Source organism: Zonotrichia albicollis, chromosome 4 (assembly GCF_047830755.1).
Source record: "Zonotrichia albicollis isolate bZonAlb1 chromosome 4, bZonAlb1.hap1, whole genome shotgun sequence".
Classification (NCBI taxonomy): Eukaryota; Metazoa; Chordata; class Aves; order Passeriformes; family Passerellidae; genus Zonotrichia; species Zonotrichia albicollis.
The window spans coordinates 39670842-39693871 of NC_133822.1; the positions used below are offsets into that span (position 1 = coordinate 39670842).

The window sequence follows — 23030 nt, forward strand, 5'->3', positions numbered from 1 at the left end:
TGTCTAGCTCCTGCTGTGCAAATTGATGCCGGTCAGGCACCCATCACAATCAGCTTCTCACTCTCATCCAACATCTGGGAAGAAAGAGGGTAAGGGTTATATGGCTCTTAGCAGAGGTGGTTAGAATTATGCAATACCTGAATAGCTATTCTGAATGTCTGATTTGACTGAAGTATGGATTAGCATAAGGGAGAAATTGTCAACCAATAATTCTCCTTGATTTTTGGATATAATTTTTTTTAAAATATCCAGTCTTTCTCTGATTATCTCTGATCATCTGCCAACAAGGTTTTCTACATAGCCACTGCAGATCCACTACTCTTTGCTAGTAGAATACAGGGTGTCTAACTGCTTTCAGGTATTATATTAAGCCTTTTCCTACTGGAAATCATCTGATCACATATATTTGACATAATCCCACTTTTGCTCTGAATGAGAGAACTAATGGACTAACTAAAAAGTTCTTCACAAGGCATTGTATCTTAGTTTAGTTCTGCCTAAAACATGGACAGACGATCTGAGGGAAGAACTGCTTACTCTGCACTGATCTCTTGATTTCTTTAAGGACATTGCCATGTGAAAAAAAAAAGAAAAAGCATTTGTTCATTTTCTTCCTAATGCTGGCCATGAAGTTGGTCAGGTGCCACTGGGGCTGCAGAACTGAAATTCCTTGGCTGGTGAAGGTTAAAAGTGCTGCAGAGACATCCAGCATCCTAGCATGGAGGATCAGCTCCATAACCAAATAAACGGGCACTGAAGGAAACGGTGCCATCTCTTCTGTTGTTTGCTGAAAATGGGGCATCCACTTTCTTCTGGCTGTAACAAATCATTTCTGAAACGCTCTGGTGTAGAGTTGCATGCTCTTGGTGTCTCTGAGCTATTAAGTTTGCCAGAGTGTTGATTCCACCCTTAGCTCCTGTGCTCAGAGACAGCCTCTTACTCTTCTGTGTCAGCAATCTCAGGATTGTGCACGCTTCTCTTCAGCACTCTGCCAGTGCTTCTGCAAGTGCACTGTACAGTCTGGCAGCTGTTGGAGTTTTCCTAATCCCAGATGAACACCTGGGTTGAGACAACCAGCTCCTACTAACCTGTCCATACCCTTTCCTGTCTCTTGAGAGCTCCTATTTTCTTGGTCTGTCATTACAGGCTTATTGTATTGATTTGATGAAGGGAATGACCAGTAGGAAGTCATGGATTTCTGTGTTTTCAACTCTTACCCACTAAGTTCTTGTTTCTGAATAATTTACTAAATAAAATATACCTGCCATAGTGCAGCTGCAGCCACAGTTGTCTTACAGGACAAGCTCTAGACTTCTTCATGCTGCTTATATTTAAGCCTTCTATCATAGTACAGGATAGCCTTAACACCCTGGAGGATCCCTGCACAGAACTGGACAAGTGTTTAAAATATGTGGTAGCTTCCAAATTCATCATCCACTCTCTGATTACCAACTAGACTGCTTAAATAGTATAAAGGAATGGGGAGGTATCAGGATAGTTAAGATTTACACTGGTAATCAATTCTTCAAGGAAGAAACATTGAAATTTATAAAGCAGGCTCAGTTTAAATGAAAAAAATCTTTGCTGATAAGTAATTGTAAGTATTAATTACTTACAAGTTATTAAAGTTAACCTGTATAATTTTGTATCTGCAGCACAGTTTCTGAATTTCTACTGTTGTATCTTGCTATTTAACTGACAGTTCCTGTACACTAGCAACATTATAAGTGTATTCAGATTTAATCTTACATGGACAATCATCATTCATAATAATAGGTTTAGTAGTAAGAGGCTGTATAAAATCAGCAGTTTTCCATGTGTATATGCTACAATGTATTGTATAATATAGTACACTGGCACATTATTCCTCATTAAATGGGTTATTATCACTGCTTGACTCCTTGGGGAACTGAGTAGCCCAAAGTCCAGAAGATCAGATGCTGCAGCAAAACATGGAGTTTGCATTTTTTGGCTGGCCTCTGTATGTCACCTTCCAATTGCTATGTAATGTGTTTGCAAAGCCAAGAAAAAGAAGAGCAACAAAAAAGCTTACTGTCTGGGGCTTTCCCAGGACACATCATATTTTCTGATTATTTAAACAAGTGCTGTTGTCTTCCCACCTATGAGACATACCATGTCTTAGAATTACCTGTTTTAGAGAACTCTCTGAAATGTATCTGTCATTTACTCTCATGGATTCTGGATCCTGGCCTGCAATTGTTATAAGAAGAGCACAGAGCTCATCCAAATACCTGAGAATACCTGAGACTGTCTGTGGTGCAAGTGCTCTGGGGTCTTCCATATTACCACCTTCCCCAAAGCTCTGCAGTCAGCTGCTTTGATCATCTAGTTGTAGGTAACTTTTATGGCACAAATAGATCATGAAGTCTCCCTACAAGCAAAGTGTTACCTTCCATAGGACCTGAGCATGTTTGCAAGGATTTGCAGACCCTGTTGGCCTATCAGGTTGGAAGTAAAATTCTGTTTCTGATAGTGCTATATGCTGATGCTGTCCTGTGTTAGTGCCATAAGAGTTGGCTTAGTGTTCTTAAATATTTATGCTTAGCCTGGTCAGCAAAAAGTTTATACTGAGCAATATTTTATGGCAAAATTGGAATAGCAAGAAACATTGGCTGAAAAAATAACATTACTTTGATTTTTATCAGCTGATGTTTTACCTAATTAGCTTACCTCAAAATTGACCAGCTTCTGTGCTCTTTTTTTCCTTTAGTGGTTTTGTTTCCCTAATACCACTGTGATGACCTGCACATTTTTATAACTGCTTCAGGACTAACAGATAAAAGTACTGGAGGCATGTGCCCATATATACATGTAGAACATAGAACATAGTGCACACAGAGTGTCTGATTGAAAAAGATGTCAGCCAAAAGCAGGACTAAATACATGCCTCCTAGGTTTGGGTTAGTTTAGCCAGCTTCAAACCCTCTCTGCTTCTTTCTCAAGATCAGCCATGGTACTGAAATAGATTTAAATTTGGCTGTTAGATAAAGAAATTTTAAAATATTTAAATTATTGTTCTTTCTCAGAAGGATAAAGTAAGCAATAGCAATGAAGAGCTGCACAACAAGTATGGAATACAAGGTGGTGAAGGTGAAGTAAAAAAATCAGATAGACTTTCAAAGTTGACTGCTCCTCACATCAAAGAATCTCTGCTTTGTGCATGTGTAAGTCGGTCATTTCTGGTGCCAGCTTAACCACAGGCAACTTGCATGATCTTGGACATCTTACTAAATCCCTTTCTGTCTGAGAGTACTGTATTGAATAATATTTACCATCAATGTTTACAAGGCTCCTCAGGATTCTCATGTGAAACATAATTTAAAAGATTGCAAAATCATATAATTCCCTGTAGAGAGGTCTTAAGGAAACATAACAGAAATCTGCCACTTAAGGCTGATTCTGCTTGGGGTGGGAATTGAGAAATCAGCAAGGTGTGCTTAGAGAAGTGGGTGGATTTTGTACTGAGGGCTGTGTTCATCTTCCATTTCTCCCAAACTGCTTGTCAAGGAAGGACATGACTGGGTTAGTGGCTTCAGTTATCTGTGAGCTGATATCTCTATTACAGAGTTGATAGAGAGTGCTGGTCCCTGCGTTCTCTGCAGGGGCATGTAACAGAAGCCATAAAACTAGAGAATAATAACTCCTTGACTCTCATTTTAGCTGTCCTCTGAGCATCTTGCTGTTTGCCAAAGCTCTGCAAACTCCCATGGAGGGTTGCTATACCACCATATTTAGCCCTTATTCAGGTGTCATTATAGTTGGAACTTGCATCTCTTTTGAACATGGCAGCATCTGCCTTCCTAGCAGGTGCTAGGAATTAGTGCAGAGAGCATAAAGCTGTACAAGGACATGAACATTGTGAACAATAATGGACATGAGAGAGGTGATATGTTGTGCAACCTAAATTTTTTTCTGCAGCCTGGAGTCATATCTTAGTTGGGTGTCTAACAAGGGGCTGGGTTTATTTTGGTTGATTGTTTATCATCTACCCTCTTCACTCAAACATAAGACTGGGCACAGTTTTTGATGGCCAGAATTTTGCTCAAACAGATGAATAGTCTGTGCAGAGTTTGGCATTGGAGAACATTGACTTGGGAAGAGGAAAAACACCACTTCTATCTTGTGTGCAAGTCAGATGGAGGTGAAGGACCATGGAGGTGAAGGACCTTGTCCCCTCTACAAGTCTCTTCTAGGAGTCAAATGCAGCCCCAAAGCACAGTGTTATCTAAATTGCTAAGCTAGATAGAAATCACTTTGAAAGTTGAACTTCCCCTTTGTTGTGAGGACAGGATGCACTTTGGCTTACTAGAAAATTTAAATATGCAAAGGAGACCAGTGGGCTATTGGGAGCCAGGAATACCTGACATGAGCTGCAGGTGGATATTTCATAGGGGCAAATTGCAGGCACACTTTTGTCTCCTTCACCACTTCTTAGTGCCTCACACTGCAGTGAGGCACAATGCATCATGTAGGTCATAAAAAGAGCTGATGAAATGCTATTTGTTCTATGCATTCTTCAATCATAATTATAATTTTTCATATTAAAAATAATTGGCATAACTTAAAGGAGAAAGCGGGGCTACTGACCTAATCCCAAAACGTTCACATACAACAAGGAACTGACATATTTGTGGGTGACCACCACCAAATACCTGCAGTTGTTTGGCTCCTCTAGTTAAGTGCATCTGTATGTCTCTTCAAGCCCCATTTTCTAGTCTGTTTTTAATAAGGATAGAAATTAAAGCTATAATTGTCTTTTTGAGATCTTAGTAGATGCCTGTTTTAAGAAAAGCCATTTAAATGTGTTGCTCATAATTTTATATCTTCATTTTTGTTCTATTTATTTCATTGGGTTTCATTCATCCTCCTAGGTTTGTGTTAAGCCATCTTGTTAAAACAATTGCAAGGATTTGTTTGGATGCTTATCCTTCTATACAGCTTTCTTCATTTTAAGGGTGGGTCTCCTATAAACGAGTCTGTTGTTAAAGTGCAGGATGAACGCTGGTATTTTCTATATCCTCTGTGTCAATTTCAAATGCAGCTGTAAAAATAGATCCCTTCTTGTGGAAAAGCACACAGGTGATTTCCTCTGAAGATTCAGGCCCACCAGACCTTGTAAATTGAACATCAGCATTTTTCTTCAAGATAATGTTATCAGCATCCATGTTATTCTTAATAAATATTAAATATAGAGACATAAAAATGTCCCTGAAACGGCCAAGTGAGAGCTCACACATGCATGACATCTATATGCTATTTGACCTTATTTTTTCTTCCTTTAAATGTTACAATAGATTTTGAAGTATTTTGGAACTCCTAGGAATTTACTAGGCATTAATATCACAGCATTTAACAACAGTTCCTTTTAAAATTTGAATTACTAAACCAAGAATTTAAGCCAACTCTAGTCTGTATCCCAGGGATTAAAGTTGATACCTTCCTCACAGGCCTGTACCATGAGAAGAGTCAGATGAAGGAGCAGATATGCAACGTGGCTCTTTAATTAAGGACTCGTAGATCAAAGAGAGCCTCTTGGATTTCATGACTTCACTGAGATACACCAGGAAAAACAGGTTTTGTATTTCTGCTTGTTTGCAGCAGCAGCCTAACAGTGATGCTTAATCAGGAGGGAGGTCTGGTGACTAATACCAATGAATGGTCAGAGAATGGAAATGGCCTTGGGGTGGCAGCTGTGCCCAGCCAGGTATAGCACAAGTAATATTTATTGCTTTACTTTTCTTGTTGTTCTTAAATATTTTTCCTTTTTTGTTGTTTTCAATTTCACATCTTCTGTTCTCTCTAAGGTGTCTTGATTGCAGGGAACATGATGCTTGTATTTCTTGAGCACATCATAGAATCAGAGAATTGTTTGGGTTGGAAGGAACTTAGAAGATCATCGAGTTCCAGCCCTCGTGCCATGGGCAGGGACACCTTGCACTAGACCAGGTTGCTCAGGGCCCCATCCAACCCAGTCTTGGACACTTGCAGGAACAGGACATCCACAACTTCTCTTGTCAGCCTGTTCTTTACAAAGAACATCTCTCCCAACAGCACCTACATGACTGGGTATCTTTACCTCTGTTTTACTTAAGTAGCATCTTGGCAAGAAGAAGGAATAACAAATTGCCTGGAACTCTTTTAATTCAGGATTTCAACAGAGGTCCATCCTCCCAGCTGAATGCATCTTGTAAATGTCTTTTTCTGAGCTTGGGAAAATGAACAAGGAAAATGAACCATTCCTCATTTTGCTTTAGGGCATATTCACTAGCAGGCAGTTGTTTGCCTTACTTCAGGCCTCATCTATTTTCCACTGAAGTCCATGCAGGAAAAGGCTCTCACTGCTTTTTTAGTTACCAGAGCTGGTCCTAACACACTGCAAAAATTCCAGAAACAGAGGTAGAACATTTATGACCCTGGTCAGTAAGCCTGCCTTCAGGCATGGAGTTTGTGTACAAACCCATTATTTACAGGGGTTAGATCAGTGATTTTTTAAATTCCTGCTACCCACTACAGAGCTACTGGCACCCTGCCTAGCAGTTTATCCACGGCCTACATCAGGCCCTGACAGAATGACAGGTATCCAAGCCCATACCAAGTTCTTTACTTGGCTCATCCTATCAGGCTGGCAGCTGATATAACTGAATAATTTCAAACAAATGGCAATAAAATTCTGAAGAGCTGCCATGACTGTTTCATATAGGCAAATATTCTTACTTGGACTAGTTTGTTTTCTTTTTTTTCTGTAAACTGACTTTTGTTTATTCTGTAAAATCTGCAGGCAAATTCAAATCTTCATGATATTTCAAAATATCATGCTGCTTCTACAGTTTTGGTTTTTACTAAGTGTGCAAAATTGAAGGCGTATAATTATTGAAAGACTTTGTGTTATCAAATACAGATTACAGAATGTTACAGATCATAAAATTTAACAAATGTATCAAATTAATTTGATGTTTTCAGAAGCCTTATGAAAATGTTAATGAGTCTAGTAAAGCTGTTAGTTTTTGAACATAACATTTGAAGGGGTAGGAATGTCAGGCTGGAAAAGGCTGGTGCAAACTGACTTTTGGATTAAATAGCAACAGTTCCAAGACCCCTGCTTGGTGTCACCAGGGCATTGTTCATGGTCCATGTGCACAGACAGTGCTAAGGGCTTTAGTGACCACAATTTTAAGAAAAAACTTTTTATGCACTAAAATGTTACTTTTTTACTGGGGTCTAAACACTGTCCAAATCCTTCCCACTGTAGTTAAAGGGAAAGCAAGGACTGGAGCTTCCCAATTCTGTCCATGTGTGACTCCTCAGCCTCTGCCTCAGATGTATAGGTGGTTTGAGAGGAAGAAAGCATCTTCCTGCTATGCAGCACCACCTTCCAAAACATGAACAGTCTCAGTACACTTACTTTAGGCAGAAGTCATCAGACAAAGGTCTAGGAGCTGTCTCTGTCCACAGTTCTTAAGCTACAAGCTAACTCTGCAGGATTTAAATGAGAATGACAGTACTAAAACTTGTTTGTAGACTTCATCCTTGAGTAATTGATAATTTCCTCATCTATGACCAACTGTCTTGGATCACTCTGTGAGACTTCAGTATGATTCTTCCATGCAAACATAAATATGAAAGCTTGTTGGAGTTAGTAGATCCTTTTTAGCCCTTTAAAGTTAATGAATCCTTCACAGTGAGGATTACAGGGTTCTTTGCAATTAGCTTCTTCTACAAGTAGCAACATGAAAGTGTGTGCTCCTCTTTGGCACCGCTGCTGGGTGTGGCTCTTCCAGTTTGAAGGGTTGGTGTGTTGTAACTGGTGCAGGACTGTATTTTGTGAAGGCCCTTTAAAAACATTGTTTTCACTGCAAACTCTGGAACTGATGAGCTTTCCTACAACTACACCCCCCAGGTTTATTTCCTTTTAAATGTGCTAACTGCCTTGCCACTGACTGATGAAGAGTGTGTAGAGATTAAATATAAACTCCTGTGAATTTATGCCAGTGTCCACCTAGGTCTGGCCTAAAGGGACAGTTATTTCTATGTAGTTAGGTTCCTATTCCTGCCTTTATTTTTTCAGTCTAGTTTCCTTAATTATTTAATTATTCTCTATTCACAATTCTTGATTAAGTCTCTACCACCCTACATCCAGTGTATTTAGGTGCAACCAGAACATAGGTGAATATTTTTTTTTCCTCTGAAAGGATGGTTAAATATTATCTGTAGTTTATCTAGAGTTCCCTGATCTGCCAGAGAAAATGCCAAGTATACTGACTGCCCATTCGGAGGTAGCTATAATTTATTGTGATGTAGGAGGTGGGTGCTGAATGAAGCCACAAGAAATCCTGATTGATATCTGCCTGGTCTTGACTTCCATGCAGTGTGCTGTGTGTCCATTTAGGTTAACTATCCAGCCAAAACTCTACATCTTTATGACAAAGGCTGTCTTGTAGTTAGATTGAAACATGTTTTGGTGAAATAGATTTTTTGCGTGATTTGCCAGTCAGGAAAAATAAATTTATGAAACAGTTGGAAAAGCAGAAGAAATCTATGAACCAAGTTAAACAAAAATAGAATTCTGTTTCTTTAGATTTTATTTCCATCTTCCTGTTATGTATGAAGCCATTTAGCCTAGAAAAGGTAAAAGCATGCATTGCATATAGGTAGCATGTATACATCTTATTAATTTGAAGAGAAATTTTGATTTACTCCTGAACTTCTGGGAAATTCAATTTTTCAGTTATTAAATGACACCTTGTAAGATGTCCACAATATGTAGCTTAGAACACAATCCATGAAGCTACTACTACTAACACCACTATATTTAGCAAAAATCTCCCAACTTCTCATTTGCACAGCTTTCTGCTTACATGGCAAGGAAACATTCTAAATGAGGGAAGATAAACTAGTAATTGAACTTATTCAAAATCTAACCTTTTATTTGTTTGGAAACAAAAATTCAAACTATATTTCATAAGCTAAACTTTAGTTTTTTGAAAATGGATATGGAAGATGATATTTGCTTACATCATAATATTGCCTGTATTTAGTGGCATTTTAAATACTTGTAACTGTTATTTCATGTTTCAGCTGGAAACACCAAAAATGGTCTAAACCTTGTGATAAATCAGAATTTGTCTTTGTTCTTTGCTCTTTGTTTCTTACTAATTATCTTCCTTCTAAATTTTAAACAGTGATTCTTATAGTCAGAAAGAATCTCTCAATTAATATTCTTCTTTTCCAAAAAGCAAATAATCTTTTTTTATAGCAATAAAATAGCTCTAGTTTTTGGGCAATTCAAATAGTTAATACACAGCAAAACTTCATAAGCCAGCAAATATCTGATTGCCTTACAATAAAATCAGTGAGTAACCGTAACAGGAGTGATAAATACTCTCTTTACATTTAAGTATAGCTGGTGATTGTCTTTCTTCAAGAGGTGGATTCTAACAGTAGTACCCTTGTGTTTGGAGCCCTGTTAGTGTCTGCTTCCACATCTGTCTGGGAGGCTTCTGCACCCCAAGGACTCTCCCAGACTAGACATGATCATGGTTATGAGAAGCTGGGCAACATAATTCATGTCCTGCTCTGGGCTGCACCTTTAAGTAGCAGCTAATCCTTTCAATTCTCTGCCCTAAGTGTTATAATCAGCGATCATTAAAACCAGATATATTGCCATTACCTGTCATTTAGTAGTTCTTTGCATCCATATTTTCTACTGGCAGAAAATACTTTCCTTCAAAACTGCTATTATTTGGACAAACTATTGGAAAAAAAATTAAATTTAGAGGAGATTAGAGAAAATTAATGATGAGAAAATTATTCTGATTCTTGGCAATGTAACCCTTAAGTATCTTCAGCCACAGAATCTTTATACTAATTTCTTCTGAAAGGACTTATATTAGATGTAATTCACAGATGCAAATCTGAAAAAGATTAGTATTTGCAGCATTTAAATTATTGGTCACACTGTCACATGGTAGAATCTCTAACATTTTTAGAGAATACAGAATGTTGGCATGCAAACCAAGATTTTGTTGAAAAGAAGCAAAAAATAGTTATAATTTCAGTGTTTCTGTAATTGTGTGATTAACAGTCACTATTAGCTCTCCATTTTGTATCACAGAGTGGATGAATTACATTTATAAGTGCAAAACCACTATCATTTCCCAAATCAAGGCCTCCTTTGTCACTGATTCTGGCAGTGCTGGTGTATTTTGGGAATTGCATACACCTTCAGAAAATGTCTGACCTTCCTCTGCAGCCCTTAAGAAGGGCATCATTCAGTCTGCAGATGCTCTCTCAATTACCTCAGGTGTGCAGAGATCACAAGGGAAGGGGAAAGAGAGCAGCCAAGCTCCCAAGTAAGAAACTCCTCTCCTTGTAGATCAGATGCTTCTCCTCACAGCATGTAGCAGGAACCATACTCTTACCCTGTCAGGTGAATGAGGGGGACAAGGAGAAGAGATGAAAGAACTGGTTTCCCCCTGGTCACTAGCTGGTTCTTTTCTGACTGCTTATTTATGCCACACAGTAAGAATTTACACTCTTTTTTCATGATGTGTTTTTATCAGTACTTCATAAGACATTCTAAAAGCAGCAACAAGGAAGCTGCAGTTGTGAAGGTTTGGAAAAATGCTCATATTAGATCTTTAAATACTATTTTAGGAAATAGGATTTTTTGTATTATTAGCCATTATATCACATACTATTTGTGAAAGCTACCTCCAAAAAACTCTCTTTGAGAGCAATGCTTCTCTAAACCAGCATTTATGAAGATACAAGCTCTATGTATCTTGTGCTTGATTGATGTTTTGCCCTTTCAAGTGCCACCACCTGACAAGTGTAATATATAGAAAATCTGAGCATCAGACTTGCTTTCTCAGAGTTTGTTTAGAGTCATATTCATGCTACTTTGTTTGCCTTCTTAAAATGTGTAAGGGCAGCCAGAAGAACAGAGGGAAATTGTTTACAGCATCTTTCCTGAGTCCTTTCCTTTACAAGTACAAGATGGTCTATATTTGATTTTTAATAATCTGCTAGTCTCAGGTGAATGCCTTTTCATTCAATCCATTAAAGCAAAGAGGTTTGCAATACCCTTGGCAGTCCTCTGAAACCTGACTTCACCCAGGCATGGAACATCTTGCTAATGCAAGTTGCTCATCTGTTTCATTTTGCCATTAAACCTTCCCTTACTTACCATTGTTTTCTCATGCAGGGCTTCTGCTTTACTGAATAGTAAAATCAGATCAGAGAAGCTGCCCGTGGCTGGGCTCAGTGTAAATAAAAGAAGGAATGTGCTGTATGCCATTAATTCCCAGTGAGGAATCTGAACTAAGGCTGGACAAGGATGGCTCCAGTGCAAACACTGCTGGTAAGAGTTTACAAGTAGTTCACCTGTTCCTCCAAGCCATGACACCATGGCATGGGATGAATTGTGTGTGGGTAAGAACAGCAGGAGCATTTCAAACTTGAACAATCCTCAGCTGTCCTGTGTTGTGTCTGCGGTTTCTTTTAACAGGAAAAGGTGACGTGATTTGTCACTGCATCTTTGGTAGTTCAAGGTTCCCTTGTATCTTTGAGGCAAGTCTGCTTTTATTGATGCCTTTCCCATGGGTGAATAGCAACAATAGTTTTTTACAAACTCCACAGTGTATACAAATGAGCAAAATTAAAGGAACAAGAGAGGAGTGAACCAGAGCAGAGTGGCAGGTGTTTGTTGATGGTATGATGTCTTCATTGGAGGTGTAAAGATAAGGCTCTGGATCTTGGCATTCCTGCTGCCTGCTTTACAGGACCAAACAACCTACAGAATCCCCCCAATTTACAAAGGACTTCTTAAACAAATTAGTCTTCACCACACTTGTAAAAGACAAATAATGCTAACACATGTAGCACATTCACATAAAGATAAAATTAGTATACCACAATCAACTGCCTGAGATAAGAGGTGCCTACGAGACCTTCAGATCATTAGGGAGTATCCTTTGAAGTCTGCTCTTGGCTGCTACCAAAGCCTGCCTGGTTAGCTCATCCAGTTAAAGCACATCCTTCTTTCTCCTGTTGGCTGGGTTTCAGAGGCTGTTTTGGCAGGAGCCAGGAGATCTGCAGCACTGCTGGTTGCATCAGGCCTTAAGAAACACCTGAAATGCTGAGATGACAGCACACCTTAAATAATTGGGGATGACTGGGCCTAGGCTTCTCATTTATAGAGACAGTTTTCTGCTGCTCTTCAATGTGTACTTGATTTATTTGTTAATCTAACTTGGTAACACTCTCCCTGATACTTCATCTTTCTCATGGCAGGGACATGCTGTGGGTGACATCCCAGGCTGCTTGACCTACTGTGCTTCACAGAATTATGGGAAAGGAAGGAAAGATGTGCAGCAGAAGTAATCATCAGATTTCCTGTCTACCACACCTGGAGTACGATCATCTCATTGACAATCAAATGTCCACTGAGGAGCAGATTAAAACAGTCTGTCTCATCTTCAAAAACAAACAAGGACACTTGTGAAAACAAAACAAAGCAGCTGTATGCAGGAAAAACAAAAACAGAGGTATGACTTGTGCTCAGGTGGGTTCTACCAGATGGTAGATATTTTTCCAACCCATGTTTAAAAACTTTAAAGAGGTTTGTTTTTATAAAATTCTATGTTTATCTGGTTGCTAAACTGTCTATAAAGTTGTCTCACCAGAAATTCTAACTGGCACCCATTCTGATATGTGTTCTACAGGAAATTAGGAAATTCCTATTAAAAAAAAATATTTCCAGAGGGGAACAAAAGTTTAGAAATACTAGAATTTCCTACCAAAATATTTTATGTTTCTGAAAACTAAATATTACTTGAATCTGTACCTTTGAAGATGGAGTAAATTGCCATTCCTAGCTTAGGTGAATTCCTTACATCGTTCTGTTTTCTGAAACAGCTGAGGGAGTAACCCTGAAAAATCACTTAATGTAAAAGCAGGGCCCTAAAACTTGAGAACTCTGTGGCAGAGTACCAGGAAGCTCTGTGGTATGTGTATGACTTCTGTGGCCTTGTGGGACTCAAAGATTAGTAACCACAAGAAGCTTTTGCTTTAGTTGAGCAGAAATCTGTCATTTGGTAGCAGTGTGGAAAACTATCTTTTTGTTGCTAGTGAATCATTTTGGTTTCCAGGAATCAGCACTTTCTAATAAAAATGAGTGAAAAAACATTCCACACAGAAGCATGCTGCTAGAAAATTTCAAACTAGATAATTTTCCTTACAGTATAAACTTAGTGAGCAGTGGTTTAATAAGAGGCACCATCATCCCTTCACATGGCCAAGTACTAAGGAAATACACAGCACAAAGTATATTTGTGTAAGTCTGTATGTAGGACTGGAAGTATGAGGAGGCTAAAGTTTGGGAAGGCAGAAAAGCAAAAGATAAGTAATATGATGAACACTATAAAAAAAAAATGTTTTTTTTTTGTTCAATGTTCACTGAATGTTGTCTGTTACCTCAAAATTTCTCAATAGAGTTAACAGTAGAAGGGGTAGTAGAGACTGAAAAGGCATTTTTATCGTGGCACAGAGAGCACAACAGTAAACATCAGTGACTTCTGTATTCAAAATATTCCACCTGCCACCAGATAGGAGTGGAGCTGCACTGAAATTTAAATGTTAAAAGGATTTGAGTCTGCATACATGCAGCTTCAGTACCAATTAAGGCATTCAAATTACTTATTTCACTGTGTCCTATTTTCCCAGTTCTTGAGAAATCAGTCACACAGCAACTATCATTTCTGATTTGCATTTTAAAAGCTAGCATAGAGGAAGTGACCTTCTGGCCTTCATGAAGTCATTGAGAGAATTCCCATACATTTCAACACTAACAGGATTTTTAGCTTAAGAATCAAGGGCTAAATCTGAATTAAATATCTACCTTTAAGAGGAAGAAAGTAAGGATGTCTTCAGATGTAAATTTTCATATTTTTCCTTTCTCCTGGAAAATTGACCCAAAAACCTATTTGGGAAATAAGTGGAAAAAAAGGTTTGTATATTGCCTCCTCATCTCAACAGTGCTGGTCCAGTTGGCCCCTGTCCACTAATGGTAGGGCCATAAGATTTTGAAAATCTGGGGTCTACAGAGTTATGACAAATCCATAAGAAAGTTGCACAGGGACTAGCTACCTCCTCTGTGTTTGCAACTATGAAGTCCAGCTTTATAAATCAGAGGAGCTGTTAATTCTAGGAAAAGTTAAATAGATTTGCAAAGAGAAATTGAGACATTAAGAAGCCCCTGCCATCAAATTTACAGTGTAAATAAGCATTGCTATCTGATCTGAAAGAGAGATTTGAGTTTATAAGGGCTTATGTAGAAGGAATGTTACTAACTTAATTGGTCAAGCAAAATGTACCACCTGCTTAATGATATAATTGTACTTCCCTTATTGCTTCTGGGTTGTCTGGCTTCCCTTTGCCCCCTCACACATGATATCAGTTCTGCAGACACATTCACAGGGTTCCTTAAGGGTAAGGGTTCCTTATTAGAAAAGAGACCTACCATAGCTTCTGGCAGGTTTTTGGGATCTTAAAACGATTGCAGTCACTTCTGTGGTCTGGTTACAAGTGAGTGAATGCATTTTAAGAACATTTGAGGCATCAGGAGAGCAGAATGCTCATCTTTCCTCCTCAGGAGTACTGACTGTTTGTCCCAGCAGCCTCGACTCTTCTATACCTATGAGCAGTTCAGGAATTTCAATGCATCAGGTCATTCTCATTCCACCTGCAAGGGGCAAGAAGCACATGCCAGTTGCCACAGTATTAGAAAAGGAATATTATATATGTGATCTAGTAATCTATATGTACTTAACCCTGTTTCTGCTTCCTCTCTGGCAAAAAGTCTTGATGTACAGCACTCAACGGCATATTTTAGTCTTTAAAAAATAAGAAAGCTTTCATTTTGCAACATTGAGAAGCTCTCTTCACAAATCAAGAAAAAGTGTAAGATGAAACATGCACTGATGTTAGTTTTAAGTACATATTTAGTTTTCATACATGATCTGGAAACACTAGAATTTTTTTTGTAGGAGATTAATTTATAAGTGATTTATTCCATTGAAGTTTTGCATGCAAGGTGTACATTGCATGTTGTGAAATACATTACTGTTGTAACACTTTGAGGAAAGGATTCTCCAGATCTTGTTCACCCCTGCTGACAAGCTGTTTACCTCTGTGGCAAGCTGTCATTAGGCTACAAAAATGCAATTATGTTTTGCATTGCACAGAACTGCAATGGATTGGGTTTTGATAATCCCCCCACGTTTCTGTAAACACCAGCACAAACACTGTTTTGCTTGGTTATTTTAATTACTTTCTCCCAGTAGGAGAGAGCACCCACTAATTGTTGTTTGGTTATTCTTTGCTTCATTCTTGCTAATGGAACATGCACTGCTTTCTGTCTTTGCTCTGTACATTTTAGTGTCAGCCATAGCAGTAGAACAGAGGTAATTTTAAACATCCTGTCATCTTTGCTATGGCAAAATAAGGCTGTTTTAATCACTCAGGAACAAGATATTCCTGCAGAAAGAAAAATTTCTCTACATGACACCTGTCTGTGATCAACCTCTCTGTCCACTGGGTGACACCAGCAGCCTATCTGACATCTGCTAGCTGTGCACAGCGCCACGGATACGTATCTGGAGAAGATTTAACCACAGAGCTGCTTTTCTCCTGGTAACACTAGGAACATTGTCTCTCTGGTGGGAAAGTGAGAGAAATTAATAGGAAAACTGAAATGCAGGAAAAAAACTAAAACATCTTCCAAACCTACTACATGTAGTTTACAAGGCTGAAGGAGACAAAGTGAGAAAATACTCCATAAAATACACAATGAACTGAGGGCCTGTTGTACAAACTCATTAAGAGGACATGCTTTAATATGAATGACCCCCAGCTGAGGAAAATGATTGTGAACAGCTCTGAGTCTCAGGTAACAAATTACTGAGATGCAGTTTGATTCTGTCCCATGTTACCTTTTTTGCATTCCCATATGGAAATAATTTATCAGTTTTGAAAGAAAGATCATGATAACATGCAATTTCTTCCTGGCTGATAAACTGATTAATCCTTAGAACAGCTTACAAACTATTTAAAAAATAATTTAAAGACATTCTCATGTATAGGCAACATTTTAGTTTGGTTTTGTTGTTGATTTTGTCACTTTTACTTTTCCTTTACCTGTAATTGACTGCAACCAAGATTAGCTACCAGTACATGCTCGATTTTAGTCCTCCTCTGATACAGATATAAACAAAAGATGCATGAGGAGTAAAACCTAAAACCTAATTAGACTGTCATCATGGTCTTATTTGTTTTAAAAGCTGAATGGTAAAAGCAAGGTGGCTGGTTCTTTTGCTTCAACAAGAAGCTAGCTGTTGTTTAAGGAAGAATGGAGTTTGTTTTTAGAAGGAATGTGTTAATAGTCCTTCCTGTCAACACTCCTAACGTCTCTCATATGGTAAATAATCAGCCCACGAGCCTATTCCACCTGGTTACCCCTCCTATGGCCTTTCAGCTGATAGAGTGAACATCCCATGCAAAGGGAGCTCTTTTTGCTGTTTCCAGGGGAGTATTCAACCCATCTTCAAGCAATTTCCAGACAGGCTCACCCAGCTGTTCCTGTGCTCAGCTGGAACAGCTTTATGCTACCAAGAGCTGTAGCAGTTCAGAACAGTTTCCCAGGACTGGCTGGTTGTTACACTCGACCAAAGCCGTTCTGCAGGATACCAGCATTCTCTGAGGATAGGGGGACACTGAAAACCTGCCTGAAGTAGCAGCTTCTGCTCTCCTGGTGTTATTGCATACAGTAGTGACTTGCAAATACCAGAAGAAAGATAAGAAGCTTCAAATGCAACTCTGCCAGAAGTCACAAGTTGGAAAGGGTCACAGTCATCTTCAGAGCAGTTCAAAAGCAAAGTAATAAATAATATTCAGAAGTTCTGCATTCTAAAATAGGCAATGGTACTTTTCTGTTGGACAACAGCACAGCCTCTGCTGATGATCTGAGACTGGCCCAATTGCAGTTTAAAAGTAATAGTCATAAGGATGAAGTCATTACATTTAGGGTAGACTACAATTCCCTTTTTCTGTATTTCTGAAAAATTTGTCATGTGCCAGAGATGAAAAAATTGATTGATCAATTGGCCATGCTTGATTGTGTCTGGAATGTTCAAAGCTTGTTACAGACAAGCAGTCCAGAAGCATTGTGCAATACTCACTAACTGATAATCAGTTGGTATATGAAATTAGTAGTCTGCTAGTCACTAAGTGCAGAGTAATTTACATGAGGAAAGAGAGTCAGAATTATTCATAAAGATGCCAGATGGATACAATAGCTTTTAACACTGAAGTAAGAGATCTAAGACTCATTCATTGACAAATCCCTGAAAACTTTTGATCGTTCTTTGTAATGCAAGCACAATGTTAGTCAAAGGGTAAACAAAACATTCTTGAGATTCTGGTACACAGCACGTGACTGTCTTCATCACATCTCAGTGAGGGATATAAATATAGAATGGCTGTTCATATAATGAAGGACTAAATAAGGTAGCTTATAAAAGAGGCTAAGATGAGATTAGAGAGATCTTTTTAAAGCAGAAATGCTGTGGCAAAGGAATAAGAAATAATTATTGATTGTTTCTGAACGCACAGATTGATCAGATGCACCAAGGAAGAGATAAACAGCAGATTTCAAACAAAAGGATGTTCTTTTTCTTACAGCACGTCATTAAATTGTGGAACTCGTTGCCACAGGATGTTGAGGAGGCCAAAAGTGTAAGTGTGTTCAAAATGGAATTAGATACATTCCTGAGGGCTGGCTCTGTTGGCAACTGTGAAAAGTCATGGCCCAGACACAACTTTTGGTTGAGGAAATCCCTCAATTGTTAATCCCCTGGTAATGGAAGTCCACTGAATTGTTAACTGCTAATGGCTGATATGGATCACAAAAAGAAGGATCTTCTTTTAAATGTTGTTCCACTCCTCCCACAGTTACCAGGCACTCACAGGGACAGGATGGTGGACAAGTTCAATGAGCCTTTGGTATAATCCTGCACATCTGTTTTTCTACCAATATGTGCAAGGTTATTGCTTTAATTGGAGTAAAATTTTAGGATTAGGGAGGAAAATGCACAGAGTTCATGAGAAGAAGGTTCTTTACCTCTGAAGTCATCCTTGGCAAAATATATCAAACAATTTTGTATATATTTAATTTTTAAAGCCTTGATGAAGCACAACTAATGTTCCCAGGAAGGGAAGGTTTCCCTCAAACTGTGTAAAAGATTAAAAACCTACTTAATTTTACATACTTTCTTCTGGAGGCAGATAACTAATTTCCTCTGGTCCTTGGAATTTCCTCAGATGATCAGGAAAAAAACCCCTTCAAAATGAAACACAATTGTCTCTGTGTCTAATAATTTAAAAGGCTACCCTTAGTACACTTAGGACAGAGTCCATCCTTAATTTCCTACTAAAATTATTGTTCAGCTAAATAAATACAAATGAGTTTGAGAGAAGGAATTCATGGCCTCAAAAAAAAAAAAGAATTAGGTTCAAGTTTTAATGAACACGTTAGGCAAGAAGGAAATGCTGTATGATATTAAACATTTGCCTTTAGACAGCTTTCTATATAGTCTCTTAGATGCCTCAAGGAAATGGTTTTACAGAAGCATCACAATAACGTAGTTGCTCCCAGGGGCAGTTGTTTCTCCTGATTGTGGCATGTGCTTCCTGCCATATGGACAATCCCACTCTCTCCCCCTGCCCCCATCTAAAGATCTTCAGCCAGGACTTAATTCCTGTGCTTTCAAAATGCTAGGGAGCTGTGTGCTTGAGAGGCAGGAGGCAGAAGGGAACCAACATTTTATTTGCAAGAAGTGCCTCTTCAAAAGCATTGTTTGTGCTGAGTTAAAATAACTACCAAACACCAAACATTCCTTCACTTTTCTTTCCCATAAGATTTTCCTTCCTCTTTTTTTCCAAAGTAGATGCCTTTTCTGTGTAGTTTATAATTCGATAATCACTTGCTTTTTGTGAAGAAATTACAAGGATAACATGAATCCTACAATAATAAAACATGGTGTGCTTACATACATGCAAAACACAGTGCTGTTCCAGTTTAAGAATGAACTTAAGCCAAGATACCTCTTTGCCCCATCAGTGCCATACAGCATGGAACAGCAGTTCAATATCATGGGAGCTGGCTGAGGGGCACTGGCATTAAATGATTACATTTCTAGATGTGTAATCACCTCTGGATATGACTGATTCACCTCTAGCAGCACAATTCTCAACAACTGCATTTTCCAGTTTCTGGAGCATGTCAAACTGACACCATGATGTGATAGAGAGGGGAAAGCAACCTGAAATCTAACCCATATCCATGGGTCTGGAAACGTGTTCCCATGCTTGAGCAAAGCAGCAAGGGCTGTGAAAGTTACTGACACTTACTTAGTGTTTACTTAGTGTAAGCACAGATGGATTTGGTCCATTAGTCCAGATTCTCCATTTATCTCAAACAATGACAGAGGCCTCTCCAACAAGCAGCATAGTGCCTGGTTTGTGCCACTGGCAACCTGCTAAGTGTGAAAACCAGCCACAAGCTCACCAAATGTGTGAGGAAGCTGGAAGAGGAAAAATGAAAAGGAAATAAAGCAGGAAGAGGAGAAAGCTTACCCTTGGTAACACCTGCTGCATTTACCTTTAGTGGTGAAATTCCCACACACCTATAAAGAGACATCTGTGGGGAAATCCAAGCATAAATGCAAAGCCTGGGACGAAGAGTAGGGAAATCCATGGGTTTTCTTCCCCAAGATATGAATATGTACCAGACTCCCATAAAGGTCAGGTGAAACCAGTCGGACTTTAACCAATCCCAGACTTCCCCTTCCTCAGCCAGTGTCCTAGCATGCAGGTTTGAGATGGGAAACCCAACAAAGATTTCATTAAATCCACTGGTAACTTCTCATTGCTGTTCCTACACGAGTCTAGGTTGAAAATATGGAGACAGCATAGTGATAAGGCACAGTACACATTTATAACTAGTTGTGCCAGCCAAGCTAATTTCTCAGCATGAGGAACTTTATAGGTGAGGTTTTCATGACACTTTCCCTTGAAAAATAGAGTACTGCCTTGAAAAAGGTGAGGGAAAATTACACCAATTCATTTAATTTTAGCTGATTCTCAGGATCCAAAACTTTTTAAAGGAAGGCTGGGTTCCATAATTGCATTTGCCTTCCAGGCTTGCCAGCTTCTTAAGTGCACTCATTGTGAGACAGGCTGAATGCTTTGAGCTGATTCAGCAGCTTATCATTGGCATGGAAGGAATTTCTGCCAGTGAATTTGGACTTTTCTGGATTGAAGGGTTGAATGGGAGTCTTCTGAGAATATAATTCAAAACAGTTTCTGCCATTTTTTGCTGCAGATAATCAAGATGACAGAGTTTTTAGTAATTTTCTTCCAGTAAAAGTAATGCTAAAGAAATAAGCCCAGGACATGGGAATCCTCTATTTATACAGTGTACCTAACAATACACACATTACCTCTTTGTACAGTTTTATGGTTCACAAAAGATATCTTGAAAAGGCCAGTCAACAACTCAGAGGGAAATCTATGCTGCTTCTACTCTTGATTTCTTTGATTAAGAAAGGCATTTTGTTTACTTTGTGGTGATAGTGTACTTGTTTGCTTATTAACCATTACATTATTCACTATCTCGTTCCAACTATTCAGCCAAGCAGCAATTAGTCAATAATGAATTTTTGTTACTCTCATCCTACTGAACACGCAATTTGGTTTTCAGTTAGGCCTTTAGTTTAAGCAAATGGTTTGTGACAGTTCTTGACTTCCTCCATAGTCTAGAAATAATCTGAAGAGGTCATCAAGCCTTGCTGGTTTTACCAGTACAAAATCAATCTGTCAGTGTCATTACGGAGACAAGAGATGGTGCAATCCTTACAGAGCTGTAGACATCTACAAAACAGAGCTTTAGATTTGAATTGATTTTCTAGAGTCTTTCACAGCCCCTGAAGGAAAACAGGCACTTTCACTGTGAAATTTGTCTCCTTCCAATGTACGGTGGGAGTGGGTCACATGAATCACATGCTGGCAATGCCTGTTTCTTTCCTGAGGGATTCAGCCTCAGGTGAGTTGAAATCTACTTTTGCTGGTTAAGCTGTTTGTAAAAACTCAGTGATAGAGAAGCCACAATATCTTCACAAAAACATATCTGAATGCTTTATTCCCTCATTGCTTGGCAGTTTGTCCTATCTAGTTTTATTTCCTGAAGTTAAAACGTGTTATTTCTTTCTCTCTTTACATAGACATGGAAAACAGGCTGTTCTCTTTCTTTCTGTAGAAGGTCATATTTCTGTGTCCCTTTCTGTCTTCCATAACTGTACTCCTGCACTCAGTCTTCATGTCTGTGTGCTAAACAAACCCAGGTTATGCAACCCTTCTTTATTAGTTATACCTTCTGGAGCTCTGGCCACTCCCCTTGCTTTCCTGCAGATTCTTGCTGGTTGATATGCATTTGGCCACTCCAGCATTGCTGAACTTCCAAGTTATACTTTGTGTTTCCCAGGTTAGATTGCTATCTGCACACCCCATGGTGATTAAAAGTTGTATGCCATCATCACCAGCACAGATAATCTTATAATGTGAAAAGGACAGCTCAACCATCTTGTTTGTACATTGCCAGCCCAAGAAGGGTGGTGCTACAAACCCAGAGATAACAAATTTTTCCTTACATGTATTTCAGCTATAGTGATTAAATTTAAATAGACTTCAGCATGAGCAAATATTTTTAAATTTTTAAATGTGCATGCACATCCACATATGTATTTGTCTAGTTGCCTCTCTTAGGGGCAGTTTGAATCAACAGAACTGTTTTATGTTGAGAGCATGTGAAGTTTGGTAATCCACATGAAATATTCCTCGACAGAAGGCAGAAGGAAATTAACCTCAAGAATGACCGTCTCGGTCAAAAAACGCTCGGGAAAGAGAGCTTGTGATAACATGAAGACAGCCCTAATTGACTCCTTTTGTCAGCTGGAATGATGCAGAAGGGCACATAAGAGGAAAAGTATGGGGTGGGCTGAACTCACAAAACCCCTACTGTGCATTGCTTAATGTCTGCATTTAATATCTCAAAGTTCCCATTCTCCCAAAGGTTAAAAGAAATCAGGATGGAGATATACATGCTTATAAAACCAACCTACTGTTGCCAACAATAAAACACTTTTTATTTTGACTTTTTTTTTTAATGTTCTGACAGATTACTGCATAGAAGTTCAGAATTGCATTAGTATTAAAGTTCATCTTTGACCTTTCACCTTTTTATGTGGAAGAATTAGTCAGGGAGAAAAAACCATTCCTCTTTGCCCTGGCTTGCTTATTATGACTCTCTCAAGAATTTCAGTCTGGGGCTATTTGCCAGAACTATGTTTAGCTCTGAGAGGAGAAAAAATCTCCCCCCATCCCCCAGAATGCCACCATCCAAATTTATCTCTCAGCTTTTACTAAAGACCTGGGTTTAAAACACTCTGGATTAAATTTATCCCAGTAGGAGTAAAAGCTTTGCTATGTAAGTAAGTATAAACTGAGAAAAGTTGACCTTGAGAGCTGCTTGCTAATGAGTCTTCTTATTTTATAAGTTCTTGGTGTTTTAGAGGTGAAGGAAGCCAGAAAGGTGTCCTGTAGAAAGTAAAACTTTTACTTATGCCATAAAATGCCAGCCTGTGACAGTCATGTGTTACAGAAGGCTGTAATAAGGGTGACAGGAACTTGAAGAGCACTGGAAAACTTTGACTAGTAACATTTATGTACCATGTGAGCAAAGCAAAACTTCAAGCATACTTGAATTTTATGCTTCAAGGCACAAATTGATTGCTTGTGGTGGAAAGAATAATGAAATTCCTCAATGTCATAACATCCCAGAATCAACCAGGTGAATTGTAATGGAAAGGGTTACATTCCTCTGACAGCGATGATGATTG

The 23030-nt window shown here is 38.7% G+C and overlaps 1 long non-coding RNA gene across 3 annotated transcripts in view; it reads left to right on the forward strand.

The window, feature by feature from the left end:
* LOC113460231 (uncharacterized) overlaps positions 1 to 23030 on the forward strand; it is a 39207-nt gene that overhangs the window by 6905 nt on the left and 9272 nt on the right. The window contains exons 3-6 of one of the 3 annotated variants that reach the window (XR_003382011.2): positions 8 to 89; positions 11225 to 11380; positions 12313 to 12566; positions 17758 to 17811. This is a non-coding gene — a long non-coding RNA (uncharacterized LOC113460231). Of the gene's footprint in view, positions 1 to 7; positions 90 to 11224; positions 11381 to 12312; positions 12567 to 17757; positions 22619 to 23030 lie in introns of those variants that run through there. The other 2 variants (XR_012580045.1, XR_012580044.1) reach the window with 2 other exon arrangements.